The sequence below is a fragment of the Macaca nemestrina genome, chromosome 8, assembly GCF_043159975.1.
Source record: "Macaca nemestrina isolate mMacNem1 chromosome 8, mMacNem.hap1, whole genome shotgun sequence".
NCBI lineage: Eukaryota > Metazoa > Chordata > Mammalia > Primates > Cercopithecidae > Macaca > Macaca nemestrina.
Window position 1 is genome coordinate 134,870,337 of NC_092132.1, and position 20,138 is coordinate 134,890,474.

The following is a 20,138-nucleotide window of genomic DNA, read 5'->3' on the forward strand; positions in this document are numbered from 1 at the left end:
TCTCACTCTTGCCTAAGCTGGAATGAAGCAGTGAGATCTCAGTTCACTGCAGCCTCCCCCTCCCAGACTCAGGCGATCCTCCCTCCTCAGGCTCCCGAGTAGCTGGGGCTATAGGCATGCACCACCATGCCCAGCTAATTTTTTGTATTTTTTGCAGAGATGGTGTTTCATCATATTGCCTAAGCTGGTCTTGAGCGCCTGAGCTTAAGATTCCTGCCTCCTGCTTCAGCCTCCCAAAGTGTTAGGATTACAGGTGTGGGCCACTGTGCCCAGCCTCCCCTGGATTTTAAAATTCAAATGATGAGCTTTTTCCTTCTAAAAATTATTCAAAAACATGTCATTGAATGGATGCATAAAAATGCATTAGAAAGTAATTATTGAATTTAAATTGTTTCCAGTTTTTCCCTGAGTTAATGGAATTCTTGATGTAAATCTGCATAAATAGCTACCCTTGAGTGACTATCCTTAAGGTAGAATTACTGATTTACTTTCTGTTTGTTTTTCCCCCAACTTTATTGAAGTATAATTGACAAAAACTACATACAGTTAAGGTATACAATGTGATGCTTTGGTATACGTTGTGAAATGATTACCATAATTAAGCTAATTATCACTTCACATAGTACCTTTTTGTGGTGCAAATACTTAAGATCTAACTTCTTAGCACCTTTTAAGTGGGCAATACATTTATTAACGATAGTCACCATGCTGTAGGTTACCAGAATGTATTCATCTTATGACGGAAAGTTGCATCCTTTGAGCAAAATCTCCCCATATCCCAACCCTCTGTTTTCACATAGTAACTACCCTTTTAGTCTGTTTCTTTGAGTTCAACTTTTAAAACTTCCATATTGAAATGAGATTGAGCAATATTTTTCTAGGTCTAGCTTGCCTCACTTAGCATAATGTCCTCCAGGTTCATCCTTGTTGTCACAAATGGCAGGATTTTCTACTTTTTTAAGGTGAATATTCCATTGTATGTATATATCACATTTCTCCATCCATCCATCCATCCATCCATCCATCCATCCATCCATCCTTCCATCCATCCGTCCATGGGTAGTTAAATTGTTTCCATATCTTTTTGTGAATACTGCTTCAGTGAAAAGAGTGCAGATGTGTCTTTGAGAAAGTGATTTTATTTCTTTGGGCATATACCCAGAAGTGAGAGTGCTGGATCATAGAGTAGTTCCATTTTTAATTTTTGAGGAACCTCAATACTGTTTTCCGTAATGACTATACCAATTTACACTCCTACCAACAATGTATATGGGCTCCCTTTTCTCCAGGTCCTCGAGAACACTTCATATTTTTGATATTTTCATCACAGCCATCTTAAGGTGTGAAGTGATATATGATTGTGGTTTTGTTTTGCAAGAAATTTATTTTTAAATTTTAAAAAAGTATTAATGGTACTTTGGAAAAATTCAAAATTTCTTCTCCATCTAACCATATAATATGGGCCTGGAAGGGCATATGATTCAAATGCCCTGTTAACCTTTCTTCTCTCTCCTTTGGCAGCACATTCGTTTAGTGCCTTGTTTTTCCAGGGTTTGGGGGAAATGGAAGAAAGGAAGGGAGGGAGAGAAGAGAGTAAGAATTAACTGTCAAGCTTGGTTAATTCAGAGCATTCTCATTCTTTCATTCATTCAAAACTTTAAAAAGTAAGATCCCCCATGTGCGGTGTAGTGTGTTAGGCTTACTGGGGGTGCTGGAAAAGCAAATCAAACATAGATGATGCCCTCAAGGGTCTGACAGCGCTCAGGGAAGATGTCACTCCCAGATATCCACGTGTACTATGTAAGAGGCTCCGGAGAGCTGCGTATAGGATGAGTGAGGAAAGCCAGTGCATGGGCAGTTTCCTAAAGAACACTGTTAATTGTAACTTACTTTGTAGAGAACTAAACTTAATCACATACATTACTTGGTGTAGAATACGTTGTTTTGAGTGAATGAATCTGATAACTTTGTATCAATCAGGGAGACCTGCAGACCATGAGAGGATTTCTTGTATTGATTAAACTTTGTTTAACTATGCGAGGTGCTGTGCAGTCAGTAGTAACCAACCCTCCAGTTACCTGAGGGTCTGAGGAGCACTAACGTTGGCTCACGCCTGTAATCCCAGCACTTTGGGAGGCCCAGGCGGGTGGATCACGCAGTCAGGAGATGGAGACCATCCTGGTTCACGTGGTGAAACTCCGTCTCTACTAAAAGTACAAAAAATTAGCCTGGCGTGGTGGTGGGTGCCTGTAGTCCCAGCTACTCAGGAGGCTGAGGCAGAAGAATGTCGTGAATCCGGGAGGCAGAGTTTGCAGTGAGCTGAGGTCATGCCGCTGCACTCCAGCCTGGGTGACAGAGCAAGACTCCGCCTCAAAACAAACAAACCAACCAACCAACTAACCAACCAACCAACTAACCAAGAGAGGTTAGCCCCTTCTTATTATGCAACAACTTTGAGTGGCTCAAAACTCAAGTCACATGCCATGTCAATGACTTCTGAACAACGGCTGAGCTGCCATGGGTCTAGTTCAGAAGGAAAAGCACTGGGTTTCAGGGTCTCCCCTAACGGGAATCAGCATAGCCCAACCCTGGAGTTAATTGACTTGGGTTATTTTGCTCGATAAATCAGAAGGCAGTAGTGTCCTATTGGATGGACACTAGTGAGCACTTCCTCACGACCTGCCTTCTTCCCCTGCCTCAGACATCCATAGGGTTACAAGTTTCCCTTTTGAGCTTGAATTCTGTCCATGGTGATTATGTTGATCAGAGGAGAACACACGGCAGGAAGTGGGCCAAGAGGGGTGTAGGGGAAGAAGGGGATACAGTCATTGGCCCTGGTCTAGGTGAGGGCTGCTGGGCTACGCTGATTCCCTTTAGGGGAGACCCTGAAACCCAGAGCTTTTCCTTCTGAACTAGATCCATGGTAGCTCAGCCCTTGTCTGGAAGGAGTCATTGACATGGCATGTGACTACTTGAGTCTTGAGGACGACATGTATGGACATGTGGAGCTGGGGGATGGATGGGAGAGGATGGGCGTCCGGCCAGTGGAGCAGTCTGTGACAAGGGCTGAGATGGAGCGTTCCAGGTGCACGCAGGGGACAACCAGTGCTTAGTTTGACTGGAGGGTTTGGCGTGGGAAGGGGAGGGCTGGAAAGATGAGAAAAGGCTGGGAGCAGATGCAGGTTACAGAATGTGAATTTTTAAAACTTAATTAATTTTTTTTAGAGACATAGACCCTATCACCTAAACTGGAGTGCAGTGGTGTGATTATAACTCGCTGCAGCCTTCAACTCCTGGGCTCAATTGATCCTCTAGCCTGAGTCTCCCAAGTAGCTGGGACTACAGGGGTACACCCAACTCATTTTTTAATTTTTATTTTGTTGTAGAGATGGGGTCTCGCTATGTTGCCCAGGCTGGTCTCAGACTCCTGGCCTAGGGTGATCCTTCTGCCTCAGCCTCCCCAAGCATTGGGATTACAGGTGTGAGCCATTGCACTTGGCCCAGAGTTTGGCTCTAGAGATCCACTGAATACTTTTAGGAAGGGCTGTGAGGGGCTCAGAGCTCCGCTGTGGAGAGGTTCATCTTGCAATGGTAGGTGTGATGGATGGTGATAAGGAGGGACCAGAAACAAGGGCATCTGTTAGGAGGCTATGATGATGGTTCAAACAGTATTTAATGTAACAGGTAGGCACTTATGAAGGCAATCAAATGTTTGCCAGACCTGTAAGAATGTCAGTTCTTAAAGGAAATAATTCTCAAACAAAGGAGCAATTTGGGGATGGCATATAGTATGAACTTTTTTTTTTTTTTTTTTTTGAGATGGAGTCTCACTCTGTTGCCCAGGCTGGAGTGCAGTGGCGCAATGTTGGCTCACTGCAAGCTCTGCCTCCTGTGTTCATGCCATTCTCCTATCTCAGCCTCCCGAGTAATTGGGACTACAGCAGCCCACCACCATGCCCGGCTAATTTTTTTTGTATTTTTAGTAGAGACGGTGTTTCACCATGTTAGCCAGGGTGGTCTAGATTTCCTGATCTTGTGATCTGCCCGCCTGGGCCTCCCAAAGTTCTGGGATTGCAGGTGTGAGCTACCACGCCTGGCCAAGAATTTTCATTAATGAATCAACAAAGCTGCTTTAAGATGAGTACATCTGTGTTTATTCATTTGTACAGTGTATATTAGTTTGTTGTACTTGATATTATCATCTTGTAGTGGTTAAAAACATGGACTCTGGAACCGGATTGCCTAGATTTAAAGTCGAGTCTCACCACTTGTTAGCCACGAGATCTTGGGTAAATTACTTAACTTTTATGGGCTTCAGTACGTGGCATGTAGGATGTGCTGCATCGACATTAACATTGTCATCGTGATTGTCATCATCATCATCATCATCATCATCATTATCCAGTAACATTTATTCATAACCTAATTGTCTATATAGGGTCTTTTCAGGATCTTAGGTATACCCCTGAGGAATTGCATTTGGCTAAGAGTGACACACCTTCCACTGTGTGGTCTTAAACTCCAAGGGTTAATTTTCAGAACATAACAAGAAGACTGGAGGTAGACAGTTGCTGGCACTGCTTTGGTGTCTTAAGATATCAGAGTAGGCTTGGTGTGGTGGCTCACACCTGGAATCCCAGCACTTTGGGAGGCCAGGGTGGGCAGATCACCCAAGGTCAGGAGTTTGAGGCCAGCCTGGCCAACATGGTGAAACCCCTTCTTTACTAAAAATACAAAAATTAGCTGGGTGTGGTGGTGCACCTATAATCCTTGCTACTCAGGAGGCTGAGGCACAAGAATTACTTGAACCTGGGAGGCGGAGGTTGCAGTGAGTGATCATGCCACTGCACTCCAGCCTGGGCAACAGAGTGAGACTCTGTCTCAAAGAAAAAAAAAAAGATATTAGATTAACTGAAATTTTCTTGGTCTCCTTCCTTCATGAACTCAAGATGACTGCTGCAACTCCAGCCATCATTTCTGTCTCGATGGCATAAGAGGGAAGGGTGAAAGGTCAGAAAGGTACCTGCAAGCTGAACAAGCTCTCTTTAAATTCCTTCCTGGAAACCCCATGTAAGGAATTCCACTGACGTTTCATTGGCTCTCCCTGTTTTCAATGGATATTGGGAAAGGTAATTTCTCCAGAAACTTTGCCCCCCTCAAAAACACAAATGTTGTTACTAAGAAAAAGGGAAAGATGGATATGAGATGGGAAATAGGGGCCACTGCCACACTGCAGGAAAGTGACCTCAAGGGTTTCAAAGCATTTTATAGAGGTTGATTGCCTTCTCCTGGACAGATTTTGGTGGTCTATTTGTTTCATGTTTAGAATATATTAAGTTTTTGCCTTTAAGAAGTTTGTTCAAGAAAGGAAGGACAGGCCGGGCGCGGTGGCTCACGCCTGTAATCCTAGCACTTTGGGAGGCCGAGGCGGGCGGATCACAAGGTCAGGAGATCGAGACCACGGTGAAACCCCGTCTCTACTAAAAATACAAAAAAAATGAGCCGGGCGCGGTGGCGGGCGCCTGTAGTCCCAGCTACTCGGGAGGCTGGGGCAGGAGAATGGCGTGAACCCGGAAGGCGGAGCTTGCAGTGAGCCAGGATCGCGCCACTGCACTCCAGCTTGGGCGACAGAGCAAGACTCCGTCTCAAAAAAAAAAAAAAAAAGAAAGGAAGGACAATTACAGAAAGACATTAGGAACATAGAATGAAGTTTCTATGAAGTTCTATTTGAAGTTCAATCAATTGTAGGTGTAGGGATAGAGGGAGAGTCTTGGTTTACACCCACAGACAGCCCCATGGGTCATGCACTGAGTCCTCCCTTATTAATGGTGAGGAAGACTGTTTGAGTCATATGGTCTGTATCCTTTCTATCATATTTCCGTCTATAGCTACTTTGTCAATAATATAAAAACACCTTAGTACCATCATGAGAGGCACAAAAGGAAGGTTGTTAGCCCGATTTTGTAGATAAGGAAGATCACTGGGCCAGGTTTATTCATAAGGCAGGACACCATGACAACACATTACAATGACTTCCTAACCACAAGTCAGAGTCAAAGTTGAAAGCAAACCTGTGAATGCTGTCTAGGAAGATCACACGCCCGGAAGTAGGAGGTTTAGTTTTTAGGCCCAGGTCTGCAGTAAACAATTTATATTACTAAAAAAACCCCCCAAAAAACAAAAAAACTGACTTAGCATCGTTGTGCCTTATTTCTTATTTTAAAATGGGACCCAGTTTTTTGTTTTTTGTTTTTTTTGAGGCAGTCTCACTCTGTGGCCCAAGCTGGAGTGCAGTGGTGTGATCTCGGCTCACTGCAACCTCCGCTTCCTGGGTTCAAGCGATTCTCCTGCCTCAGCCTCCTGAGTAGCTGGGACTACAGGCACCTGCCACCATGCCCAGCTAAGTTTTGTATTTTTTGGTAGAGATGGGGTTTCACCATGTTGGCCAGGCTGGTCTCAAACTCCTGACCTCGTGATCTGCCCCCTCTTCGGCCTCCCAAAGTACTGGGATTACAGGCGTGAGCCACTGCACCCAGTCCCTAAGTTCTTTTAAAAATTTTGATGAAATACACTGAACATAAAATTTACAGTGTTAACTGTGTTTAAGTGTACAATTCAGTGGCGGTAGGTAGATTCACATTCTTTTGTAACCATCACTGCCATCCATTTCTAGAACTCTTCATCTTGCAAAATTGAAGCTGTACCCACTAAACAAGAGCTCCCTGTTCCTCATTAGCCGTCGCCTGGCAACTGCAATTCTGCTTTCTAGCTCGATGGACCTGACTATGTCAGGGACCTCAGATGAGTGGCATCATATAATAGTTGCCCTTTAGTGATGAGCTTATTTTACTCAGCATAATATCCTCCTGGTTCATTTGTGTTACAGCCTGTTTCCGAATTTCCTTCCTTTTTAAGGCTGAATAATATTCCACTTCATTGTTAGAGCATTTTGTGTACCTGCTCATTTGTTGATGGACATTCGGGTTGTTTCCACATTTTGGCTGTTGCAGATAATGCTACTATGAACATGGGTGTACAGAAATCTCTTTGAGATCCTGCTTTCGATTCTTCTGGGTATACACTTGGCCCTGTGGGTTGTGCATCTGCAGATTCAACCAACTGTGAACTGAAAATATTTGGAAAAAGAAACAAGAAAAATAACAATGCATCATGAAAAAACTAAAAAGAAAAAACGAGGCTGGGCGTGGTGGCTCATGTCTGTAGTCCCAGCATGGGAGGCCAAGGCAGGCAGATTGCTTGAGTTTGAGACCAGACTGGTAACATAGTGAGACCTCATCTCAAAAAAACAAAAACAAACAAAACAAAACAAAAAAACAACAACAAAAAAGAAAAAACAATACAGTGCAACAACTATTTACATAGCCTTACATTGCGCCAGGTATTATAAGTAATCTAGAAATGATTTAAAGAATAAGGGAGGATGGGGGCCGGGCGCGTTGGCTCACGCCTGTAATCCCAGCACTTTCGGAGGCCGAGGCGGGCAGATCACAAGGTCAGGAGATTGAGACCATCCTGGCTAACACGGTGAAACCCCGACTCTACTAAAAATACAAAAATTAGCCTGGCATGGTGGTGGGCGCCTGTAGTCGTAGCTACTTGGAAGGCTGAGGCAGCAGAATTGCCTGAACCCGGGAGGCGGAGCTTGCAGTGAGCTGAGATAGCGCCACTGCACTCCAGCGTGGGCGAGAGAGCAAGACTCCGTCTCAAAAAAAAAAAAAAAAAAAAAAGGGAGGATGTTCCTAGGTCACATGCAAATCCTATGGCATTTTATAGAAGAGACTTGTGCAATCAAGGATTTTGGTATCTGTGGGGAGTCCTAGAACCAGTCCCCCATAGATAATGAGGGATGACTGTGTACTTAGAAGTGAAATTGCTGGATCATATGGTAAATCAATGAGTATTTTTTTTTGTGGGATATCCATTTCATTTCCATAGCAGCTACACCATTTTGCATTCCTGCTCAGTGATTCAAAAGAATTCCAATTTCTCAACATCTTTCCTAACATTTGTTATTTTCTGCTTTTAAAAAAATAGTAGCCATCATACTAAGTGTGAGATACATAGGGAAGTTTTAAAGCAGTATCTGTAGTGCCTCCAGATTAACTTCTTTGAGAATCATTGCTCCTCTGCTTAATTCACTGCTCCTCTGCTTAATTCTTATGCCTTCTTGGGCAAGTTATCTTAGCCTGTGAGCCTCCATGTCCTCGTCTGCACAATGTAAATGTCTGCAAAAAAGGATTGTTATGGGTATTAATGAGATAGTAGCTTGTGCTATGTGCTTATTCAAGTATTAATTTTATTTTCCCATACAAGCAAAAGCATGATCAAGTGTGCATTGTATCCACAGTTAATATTCTCAGTGTTCATAGCTGTTGGTTTCCTCCCATATCCTAACCCCAAACACAATGTTTCCAAAGTGTGTGGTGGAAAGAGCATTAGTTCTGGGGCCAGAAGGCAAGGAACTGAAATCCAGCTTTCTGACTTTCTGGTTGAGGGACCTTGGAAAATTTTCTTATTTTTTAAAAAATCTGTATGAAGGGCATATCAAGGGGACCTCATGGGACTGGTTTGTCCAGTGACTTTTCTCTGCTTCCCCAGCAGACTTCTCACTTCCCATTTACTCTTCAGCCCCTGCAGTGGCGCTTCCATGAGTACCACTGTTACCCTTCTCACCATGACTCTCTAATTGACAAATCCGAGGATGCACTTACTTGACTTTTTGGCAGCATTTCAGTGTTTACTTCTCTATTTTTGATCTTCCTCCTTGCTTCCTGGGACACCATCTCCTTCCCCTTTCGATAACTGTCTTTCGCTATCATATTTCTCACCCTCTTCTAATTCACCTTACCCTCTCTGGTTGGGACGTTACCCACCACCTCTCTCTGATGACTTTCCAGTCTCTATCTCTAGGCCTCTTTTTCTGAATTCCAGAGTCCTCTTTACCACTGCCTCCTGAGCTCCTTCAAGCCCACATGTCCCACAGTGAACTCGTTGCTTCTGACCCTGCTTGGTCCCAGCAAGGGCCCTGAAGCAGCTGGACCCGCAGCGTGGAGCTTGCCAGGTGCCTTGTACAGGAGAGCTCTGGGCTACTCACTCCCTCACTAGCACTTGGTCCGGTCTCTAGATTTTCCCAGCCATTTATCTTGCTTTTCTTCTGTTTTGGCTCTGCCTGGCCCTGGGATTTGGTGCCCAGTCATCTTACAAGGGGAATGGCCAGACCTTTCCCCGGGTGATAATGTGACTCATGGTTCTATCTGGACATTCTCCCTGAACAGTCCCATGCTGTTCTTCTGCCTGAATTTGCATCATGGTGATCAGCTCCACTGTTCCTCGTCTGCCAAAGCCATAGGCCTGGGTGTCATTCTGGACTCCTTGACTCTTGCTTGCAACCCTCAGTTCAGGGTTACTAAGATCATGAAACTGCCTCTATGGCTCCCAAGTGCTCACCTCTGCCATGTCTTCACTACCATTTTTCCTTTTCATGGTTGTCCTCTCTCTCCATTGCTATTGCCTCTTATTTGATCTCTTTGTCTCCATCCTTGCCTCTTTCTGGCCATCCTCCACTCTCCTGCTAAATCTGGCAATGCTCTCACCTACTTGAAACTCACACTTCCCGTTCTTATGGGAATAAAGGAGAAATTCCTGTGGATGACACACTCAGGCCCTCTGCCATCTGTCCTTACTATCTTTACCTCCTGCCTTGCAACCCCTCACATGTCACTTTTGAGCTACACCAAATCACGTGGGGTTGCTTTTCATGCTAGTATTCATTGGCATGCACTGTTTTCTGCCTGGGAGGCTCTGCCTGTACTTTGTCTTTCTGGGAAATGCCCACTCAGTGTTTAAGATTCAGCACCATCTAAGCTTTCTCTGTAGCAGTGAGAACAGCGAACGCTGTATGTGGTTCCTGTGTACTGGCCACCGTTCTAGATGCCCCACGTGAACTTGTGTGCTGAATCCTCGCAACAACCCTGTACTGTACCTGTAGGTAGGCACCATTACTATCCCTCTCATTTAACAGTTTGGAAACTGAGGCATAGAGAGGCTGAATGTCTTGCTCGGAGTCACACAGCTAGCAAGTAGCAAGCTGGGGTCTGAAACTGGGGATCCCCATTCTAGAGTTTGGGTTCCTAACCACTGTGGCAACTGTGGTTTTTCAGCCACAGGTGGCTGCTTCCTCCTTGCACTTCCCTGCCCCCACCTCTCTTTATGTACAACTCCATCGTGGCGTTTCGTATGCCCTGTTCCAATTACTTATTAAATGTTGTTCTCTCCTGCTACACAGTGAACCCCTGGAGGGCAGGCCTGCCTTTAATTCATGCTTATATCCCTGGAACGAAGAGTTGGTTGTTTTCAGTGTGCGTGACTTAAAAAAATATGACACACATTATCTTCCTTTACTGTAAGATACTACAGTGGTGTTTGGGGCAAATTGCATAAAATGTAAGTTGGATTGGGGACACAATCTTTTTTACATTGTCAGGTTCCCAAGTCTTTATGGCAGTAACCTAGACTGCTAGATGTCTAATTATTCATGATGTCCTGGAGAAAGGCAGAATTCAGCCATAGCCATAAGCATTCCTGCTATATAATTTTTTTTTTTTTTAAAGACGGTTTGTAGGACTATGTCTTCATATATGCTTTTGCTACTGGCCTTTAAAGTCTTTAAAAATTTATATTCAGAGTGTTTTCCTGTTCATTTTTTATTTGATTAAGAAAGAACTATAAATAAACCTTAACAATACCATCGTTTTTCATGAACTCTGATGGCTTTGTGATAGGATGAAAGCTTGTGTAGTGTAGTGTTTGATTTTTTTCTTCCTCACATGTTGGGTTGGTTCATTTAGAAATAATACAAAATTTCCTGCACTGAAGGAGAAAGCTTTTGACTCCACAGATTCTTAAAGAACATGTGCATTACATCATGTGAAAGCTTGGTAACTTTTGGAATCTTTTCTAAATTACCCACGTTCCTTTGTGTTGACATTGTTGCTTTTCTCAATCTCTGCCCCAATTTGCAGTGCAGCCTCTAAAACCATGTTAGAAATCTAAACTCCGTGTTTTTATTCATCATGCTTTAACTTTACTTTGAATTAAAATATGCATTTCTTAGGTTATTTTCCTGGAGTCAGTTGGAGCATTTTAGGCTTAGAAGGGATATTTGACATTATTTAGTTCATCTTCCTTATTATAGAAGGAAGAAGTTGAGACCAGGAGAGAGGTTGTGACATGTACTCTGGCCACACAGCTAATTAGTGGCAGAGTTAAGATAAGACCCAGGATGAGACCCACAGGCTAAAATTTGCTATTTGAGTTATTTCCCCCTCACAGGCTTTCAGAAATGAAACCATCCAGAAACGCATGGGGAGACCTAAGAAAAGGCCAAGTTTTATTTTTTTAATTAAGGTCTTACAATTCAAATTATTTCCGATTCTGCAGAAGCTTGAAATTAAGTCAGTGGTTTTAGGAAAATAATAACAAGGCACTGTGAAAATACATTGAATTTCACATTGATGTGAAATTATACAGGGAGATTTTGTTGGAGCTTAACATTATTGTGAACAATGTTGGGGGCTATTCGAATACTAGAATCTCTCAGCATCCAAATACAAAGTGAGCAGAGGAAGAGTGAGCTATAGACGGGGGGCCTGTGCTGGCCCATGACCCCTCAGCATCTGTCTCCAGGACTTGTTGAATGGAAAGAGTCTGGGCTGTGTTGCAGACACGGGGCCTCTGTGTGCCATCTTTGCTGAACAGGCAGCCTGGAACAAACTTTCGGGGACCTTATGCATTAGTGCATTGGATCATTTTAGAAAATAACCTGCAATATTGGGCGTGTTTCTTTTCTTTCTTCTTTTTATTAAAGTGCTTTACCTTCAGGTAGCTGCCTGCATTTCCTTAAGGGCAAACTGGGAATAGCTGAGCAACTAAAGAAGGGCTCAGAAGCCCTGATTAAGGTAGTTGATCAATTCTAGAAGTTTATTTAGCATTTAAGGGAACCCATGCCCTTTCGTATTCTAGAAGACCTCATGAGCACTAACTGAATATTTCCAAAAGCGGTAGCGCAGTTTGCAACATGTATAAATATAGTGCACGTAGGCTTATGAAAGCCGTGGTGGTTGCCAGTCCTGGCTCAAATCCTGTCAGCAACAATGCGATCTTCATTATGTGCAACTGTCTCTGTTTTGCTTAACTTTTTAACTTTTTGAAAAATTAATTAAAGGAGTTGAGCTTTCTAAGGTTGGTTGTTAAGGATAATTCAACAATTTATTTTGGAACGCGAGACTTGAAATGAGGGCAAATCTCTCTACAGAACAAGAAGCATCCGGGGAGGACTGTCATTATACTGTACTTACTACACTTATGTGGGTAGCTGCCAAAAGCATAATCATTTTCTGGAACACTGTGTTCTCGCTTTGGTTTGTACATCTGTTGTATCTTTGTAGCCAAAAGGAAGTGGAAAGTTGTGAAAATATCAGGTGAGTTTGGGCCAGTTAGTGATTTCAAGTTACAAACTTCCTTTTGCCTGATTAACTTAACTATTCACTTAATGTTATATGGTTGCTCCAGGAAACATTTTTAAATAGGAAATATGTACTGAGATCCTCAGAGTTTGTGTAAACTTCTTATGGCAAAAACCGTAATTACTTTTGCACCAACCTAATAGTTACCGAGTTCAAGAAGGGGATGGTAGCAGATACTAGTGGAGACTAGCTTGTCCTGAGAGAGCTGGAGTTAGGTGAGTATTGAGTCTGGGTGGTCAGGGCTTGGGCTGGTGTGTGTGAGAGTACAGTTGCATGAACTAGTGTCAAAACTGGTTGATCACAAATAGGTAAAAACTAAAGCTCTGCATGTGAACAGGGGCTCCCCGTAGACAGATCCAGAGAAAATCTTGGATCGGGAGCTGAGTCAGTGGGTGGGCATCAGGTAAGGTGTGATCAAGATTGAAGACATGAGTGGAGGCTGCATTAGTCATGGCCCATGCAATATAATAGGAGCACTTTAATATAAATACTTAGTCACAAAGATCTTTAGAAGATGTGAAAAGCCAAATAGGGGTGATAAACTCACCCAGATATTAACAATAGCAGGAAACCGTTACTATGACAAAGGCTAGTAGAACAGAGAGAGAGGATGGTGGCACCACAGGTGAAGAAATGGAATCTGTATGGGGGTATTCAGAAGCACCTGGGACTGTAGACGGAACGTCTGTCTGCTGGGAGTTGGAATTATGGAGAAGAAAAAGCCACTACTGGAGATACCACCCCAAGCAGAGAAAGGAAGGGGAGGAGATTCTCCGGCTTCTTGCTCTCATCGTCTGGTCTTCCACTTAAACCCAGCTGCAGCCAGTTGGCAAATGAGCTTGGAAAAGGTAGTTTGCAGGTGAAGGGTAGGGAATGGGTCAAAGAGCAAATAGGCAAATGACTGGCACATAGGCATAAGGCTGGGTCAGGGATGGAGCGAGACTCCTGGCAGGTGTGCTGATGGGGGCTGATGGCCTCATGGATTTCACCTGGGTAGCAGGGCTAGCCTGCAAGAATGTTGAAGGCCTCAGAGAATCAGACGCATTGCATTTTCCCAGGCTTCCGCCTGTGCCCTCATCTTCCCGAGAGCCCTTCCTGTGCCAGGTGACAGTGCTTATTCTCCAGCCTGTTGGACGCTCAGCCAGATTCAGGGGAGGATAAGAATCTAGGCACTTGTTGTTAGATTTCTATTGCCACGTGAAATCTCAGAGTAGACTTTTGACCAGAGCTTCACAAAACCCTCTTTAAATTGTTGAAACTTTTTGGGTGAAAGATGGAAAATTCCATTACCATGAATATAAAATAAAGTTCTGTATAAAAAAAAGCTCATTTTCTGCCTTTATGTCCTGGATGGCCACAGAAGCAACAGCCTTGTGAGTTAGTCACATAAATTCACAGCCACAAATGAGGACGTCTTCTGTTCCTTGTCCCCCTTCCTGTTACTGGATAAAGAAAAAGGATCATTTGCTTCCTCCCATCATCATCATCACCATTTATCTCTCTTGCCATGAGCATAGACATTGAACACACCAACTAGAACATTGTGTTATCTGCATTGCAGAGAAGGCAGGAGCTATTTGTTACACTGGTAACTATGCTTTAAGACAGTAGCTCAGTGGTTTTCCAACTTTAGAAGGGCGTATAACATTGCACGAGGCTCTCCCAGCCCCTGAAGTCCTCCCACTCCGTTTTTGTTTTAGCAGGTGATATGGTTTGGCTGTGTCCTCACCTAAATCTCATCTCTAATTGTAATCCCTATAATCCCTGTGTGTGGAGGGAGGGACCAGGTGGGAGGTGATTGGATCATGGGGGTGGATCCTCCATACTGTTCTCGTGATAGTGAGTGAGTTCTCAGAATATCTGATGGTTTTCTAAAGCAGTTTTCCCTACTCTTGCTTGCTCTTCCTCTTCTGCTACTTTGCGAAGAAGTATGTGTTTGCTTCCCCTTCTGCCATGATTCTAAGTTTCCTGAGGTCTCCCTAGTCCTGAAGAACCGTGAGTCAATTAAACCTCTTTTCTTTAGAAACTACCTGGTCTTAGGCAGTTCTTTGTAGCAGTGTGAAAACGGTCTAATACAGTAGGTCTGGGTTGGGACTGGAGAAGTGCATTTCTCACAGATTTCCAGATGGTGCTGTTGCTGTTAGCCCAGTGACACACTTGGAGAATCACTACTTCAGTGTGTGGCGCTTACAGTGTTCCAGACAGGTATAGTTATCTCTATCTTACAGCAGAGGTGCTGAGGTTTAAAGAGGCCAAGTCACTAGTTCCCAGCCACATGGTTAGGAAGCAGGCATGGGATGTCACTGCTTGGGTCAGCGGTCGATGTCCCCTAGGCCATCTGTGCATGAAAGTCAAGCCTGGCACATTGTCAGTACTGTGGAGCTGCAGGACTGGGTGCTGCCCCCCTCAGTGGGCCAGACTGTTAACCACCTGAGGAATTAATTGGTCTAACGGGTCTAGTGATTTTCTTAAATTCTTTTCTAATGAGAAAGCAACTGGTGGTTTTTGTTTTGTATTGTTTTGTTTTTTAAGAAATTGGGCCGTGTTTGATTAGTAGTATTTTCCCTTTTGGTCCAAATTAGCCTGCTAGCTGAGGCTGACTGTGTTATCAAAAGCAGTGAGATCTAGAAGCCCTGCTCAGCAGCATTGGGAGGAGACCTGTGCACTGTTGGCTGAACTCTATGGGGAACCTCCCAGGAGCCCAGCTTGACCCCTTGCTCACCGCCTGCAGCCTAGGGCGTTACCCCCACACTCAGCCCTATCTGTGTTCTCCTTAGGGTGTGGCCTCTTGCCTGGCATTTCATTTTATGATAAGCCACGGAGACTTTTACTTTCGTTTTTCTTTTTTTCTTTGAGAGAAGGTCTCACTCTGTTGTCCAGGCTTGAGTGCGGTGGTGGAATTGTCACTCACTGCAGCCTTGAACTCCTGGATTCAAGCAGTCTTCTTCTCTCGGCCTTCCTAAGTGCTGGCATTACAGACATGAGCCACAGTGCCCAGTGCCACGGAGATTTTTAATAAGGCAGTCTTTGTTAAAGGTTGCGATGGTCATTGCCAGTGACCTTCACAGAGTAGTGAAATCTTTTCCTTATCCCTGGTCTCAGACATCTTATCAACAAACTCTAATTTCCCAAATTACCCATTGAGCAAAACAGTCCTTAGGAAGACCTAGGCTTGGAGGATACAACGGGTGGGATAACACACCCCCTCCTTCCATGCCGAGTTTCAATCACATATTGTTAAATCAGAGTATCATTGCTCCATCTGCAAACTGCAAATGTGAATTCCAGCCATGTATTTTTAAACAGCTCTATTATGATCAAGCAAATTTGAACCTCTCATGTAGTTAATTACAAGTGGGCTTTGGTTATAGAGGAAAAAAAAGTCTGTTTTATATATGGTTTCTATTTTTTCATTTTTGGTAAGCTGTACTCAAACTCTGAGTTAGGAGAAAGATGAGCTATTTTACTAGTTAATAGTTCAATATATCACACTTGTGGTAGCTTCTGTCATTTTTTTTTTTTTTTCTTAGCAGAAACAGAGCGTTAAGGCCCAAAGTAGACATAACTATGTTGTGGGAGCAGGATGATATTAGAAACATTGATACATTTATAATAGTAAAGAGAATTAATTTGGATAATGAAAATTTTAAAATAGCATTACTTGGCTATAAATGCAGTTAATATTGCCTTCTGGAAGGAAAAGAGGTAAAATTATATTTTCTGTTACTTTAGCAATTGATTTCGAAAATATTCATGTATTAATTGCCCACTCAATATTAGGAAATGTATTAGAATATAACTGCTTTGAATCTTTCCAAAAAAGTTTTATCCAGATTCTAATAAATGTATACATGCAGTTGTCTCTACAATATAGTGTTTTATTTGATGAGTTCTGTTAAAATTTCAACACATTTCGTTTAAAGCTCTAATGATTAGTGATTCATGGACTGGGCATCATTTCATCTAAACATGTAGAAAAGGGACTCTTATCAGGCACTGGCAGTTGATTTTTATAAGGCGGCTTGAGCAGGAACAAGAAAACAGAATAGTGCAAAACAGCAGCTTGTTAATATCAGGTTACTCTACGTCACTTTCCTTGTAAGAGTTAAAGCACGGGGGACTTCTTTATGCTCAAACTTGCCTGTTGCGGGATTTAACCAGCATCTCTCCACCTGATTTCTCAGGTCAGATAAATAGCTTAGTTTTGGTTTGGTGACGTGGAACTTTAGCATGAGTGACTCTATTTTGGCCAGATCTGTTGGAGCCTAGAGCAGGAGCTCAGTCTAAATGAATGGCCTCCTATAAATCTTAACAGTTTACTATATAGAAAATTCTCACCATCTTTCTCGTAGAATTTTTAAGCAGAAGCCAGAATCTTTTATACTCCTGTATATCAGTTTATTGCTGTATAGCAAACCTCTTCAAAACAGTGGCTCAAGACGACAGTCAGGTATTGAGTTCAGAAATAGGCAAGTTGGGCATGGCTTGGTATGGAAGGTTTGCGTTCCATGCGGTGTCAGCTGGGACCGTTCAGGGGGCTGGAGAATCCACTTCCAAGATGGCTTCTCAAAAGGCTGTTGCCTGGAGCTCAGTTGGGGTCCAGGGCTGGGGTCCTGGTTCCTCTCCAAATGGCCCTCTTCATGTAGGAGACTTCATGGGCTGCCTGGAATTGGTCAGACCATGGTAGCTGGGTTCTCAGAGGGATTGTTCCAGGAGAACCGGGTGGAGAACTATAATACAGTCTTTTATGACTTAGTCTTGGAAGGCACATGGCATCGCTTCTGCTGTGCTCTACTCGTTGGCCCAGATTGCAGCACAGGGGGCAATAGGAGATAGATTAAGAGGAGAATAAAATATTTTGATATGTTTTAAAACTGCCATCCTCCATTAGAAGCCTTTCATTAACATTTACCCTAGCCAGACTGTGGCTTCTAAATGAAAGATTGATGACTTGTTGCTAAGGTGAGACCACTCTCTTATCCATAATTACATGGACACGCATGACTGCACGTCCAGATAGGAATCAATGAGCAGTGTTCATTATCTTCGGACCATGGTGGATGTGGAGGAGCTTGGCAAGGGCAGTTCTGTTGGGATGGTAGGAATGGAAGTCAGACTACTGGGAACAATTGGGAGATGATGATGATGTGGAAGCAGCAGGTGTAGACGATGTTCTCAGAATGCTTAGCTGAGACAAGGGAGAGGGATACAGTGGGCTGAGAGAGCTTTCATATTCTTTTCTATTTTATCAGCTTTTTCTTTTTCTTTTTTTTTAAATAAAGATGACAGAATAGGGTGAAGGGTAGGAGCCAATATAAAGTATAAGGTGGCATTGTTTCTATCATGTATGTGACATGATTTCTAGGTTTTAAGTGCAGGGGTCGTGGCACAGCACATATACAATGGACACTGGTTAAACATTTGCTTTAGAACAAAGGAATTCCACCTGTACAAAAATGTCACTTAGCAGTTGCCCACCACCTGTGTGACCCCTTTCCTTCCCCTTCAGTGTGTGGCCCCTCATCTACCATTTTGTTTTACATTAGACCAAGGAGATTTTTTTTTACAAAATCAGCCTCCCATGTGGATGGATGCTGCAGCAACCGTGGTGACGTCCCTATAGGTACGAATTGTTCTCCTCACCCCGATCTTGAAGATGTCACCAATCAACTCGATCTATTTCCCTAAATTACCCCTTGAAGAAAGCAGCCCATAGGAAGACACAGGGCTTCAGAAGGCCCCACTGATGTCTCCAGGCACCAAATATTGATTTAGTCAGAGAGTTGTTCACTCTGGGGGTGTCGACTGGCCGTGCGTAAAATGGGAAATGAACACCTACTTCAGAGGGATGTTCTGAGATGAGGGCTGTGAGATTGATGACTCCTGTAAAGCCCTTTCTAAATGGTGAATTGTACCTTGCAAACCACAACACGGATGTGAGAAACTGATTATTAGTCGTCCTGTAGGTCAGTGTGGCTGTTTACATTTTATCAGAAACTTGATTCTTTTTCCTCTGAGGGTCATATAGTATCTGCTTCAGTCACTTTTCCATTTATTGACTTCTCCAAGAAATTGGCTTGGAAGTGTCAGGCATTGAAAAATTGCAATAATTTTTGCTTCATGATCTACAGTTGTAATAGACACAGTAATAATAGTACTATCTTTATGTAGTCTTTTTCTTTCTTAAGAGTAAAGACCAGTAAAGACTAAAGTTGATAATAGGGGGGTGGAATTTCATTTCTGGAGCTGCATGTCTTTAAAAGTCAAATTTTCTCTGACACAAGAGAGACGGTTGATATTTCAGGAATTAATCATATTAGTATGGTAATGGCCCGAGGCATACAATATGGAGAGAGTAACATAATCCAGTTTATAGTTTGTGCTAATTAACTTCTATATGAAAATAACTTCCATTGTAGTTAATTTCATTTCTCTTAGTAATTTGCATCATGTCTGTACAGCATTGTACACTGAGATTTTTGTGATATTCATGTATATATTTTAGTGAGGCACCTCTTTTGGAGCAGCTATACTCTTTTTCTGAAGCAAAACCTCTGATAGGGTCAGAGGATGAGACATTGATTACCTCAGTTTTTCTACCTAGCAGAGGAAGTGTGTCTGTTTAAGTGATCATAGATAGAGATTGATTGTTAAATGTCTTGCTGAGGAATCTGTCAGAGGTTGGGTAGGATACCCAACTAGAGTAAAAGCTTATTGGTGGTTTTGAGGCCTCAATGATGTATTGACTGCATTCTGGTAGAACAAATATCACAAATACACTGTCATACTGTGCACATTTTTTTGCAGTTCTTAATGCAAACAGGCCTCAAGACCGTGAATAGATCCAAACCGCAATCATAACATTGACGTTATATAGGGCATTTTGAAAAACAGATCTCTGTTGCTTGCGTTTCCTAGCATATGGGCTTTTGTATTCTGTACGATTTTGTCCTGATGGAAAGCTCTGTGCCAAGTTTAAGAGGGAGACGTTGTTAAACTGTTGGCCATGGAGTCAGAGAAGGGCGAGAGATGTGACTCGCCGGAAGTCCTATCTCTAGTCCGGCAACCGTGATGACTCCGTGACATCGCCTGTTACTTTCCCAGGGCAGTTACAGGGTGGATGGTATCCATCTCTGGGGTTGTTATATTTTTGAATGTTCCCTTCTGAGGTTGTTAAATTTCTGAATGTTCCCTCCCTGTCCAGCTTGTGTTCTTTTATCCTATCTAGGCACAAGGGAGAAGTGGTGAAAAGCTCCAGTCTGCCGAGGAATTGAAGTTCTATGCGGCCAATGTTTATGCACAGTGGAGTTTGTTTTTGGTTTGCTATTATTTCAGTTCCTGGGACTTGCCTTTTATGGGTAGTCTTGGTGGGAGGCAGGTATTGGCTCTGGCTAGGCACAGACATACCTCCCAGGACAGCCAGCTGGGTCCATTTTCCTGGAACTTTGAACCTGAAGTGAGCAGTGCAAAGAGGAAAGCCTGTTAGACTGTGTTGGTGGCTGTGGCAGCAAGACTCCTGTTGCTCCTGAGACCTGGTGGGTTTCCTTGAACCCCCTGAATGCTGTCTCCTGTGGATAAAGTAAGAGTGAGTTT

The 20,138-nt window shown here is 43.2% G+C and overlaps 1 protein-coding gene across 10 annotated transcripts in view; it reads left to right on the forward strand.

Annotated features, from left to right (window-relative positions):
* LOC105482127 (chondroitin sulfate N-acetylgalactosaminyltransferase 1) overlaps positions 1-20,138 on the forward strand; it is a 364,090-nt gene that overhangs the window by 53,144 nt on the left and 290,808 nt on the right. The window contains exon 1 of one of the 10 annotated variants that reach the window (XM_071068543.1): positions 14,520-14,540. The exons of the other annotated variants lie outside the window; for them this stretch is intronic. The gene's annotated coding sequence lies outside the window, so the exon portion shown is untranslated. Of the gene's footprint in view, positions 1-14,519; positions 14,541-20,138 lie in introns of those variants that run through there. 10 annotated transcript variants of the gene reach the window in all.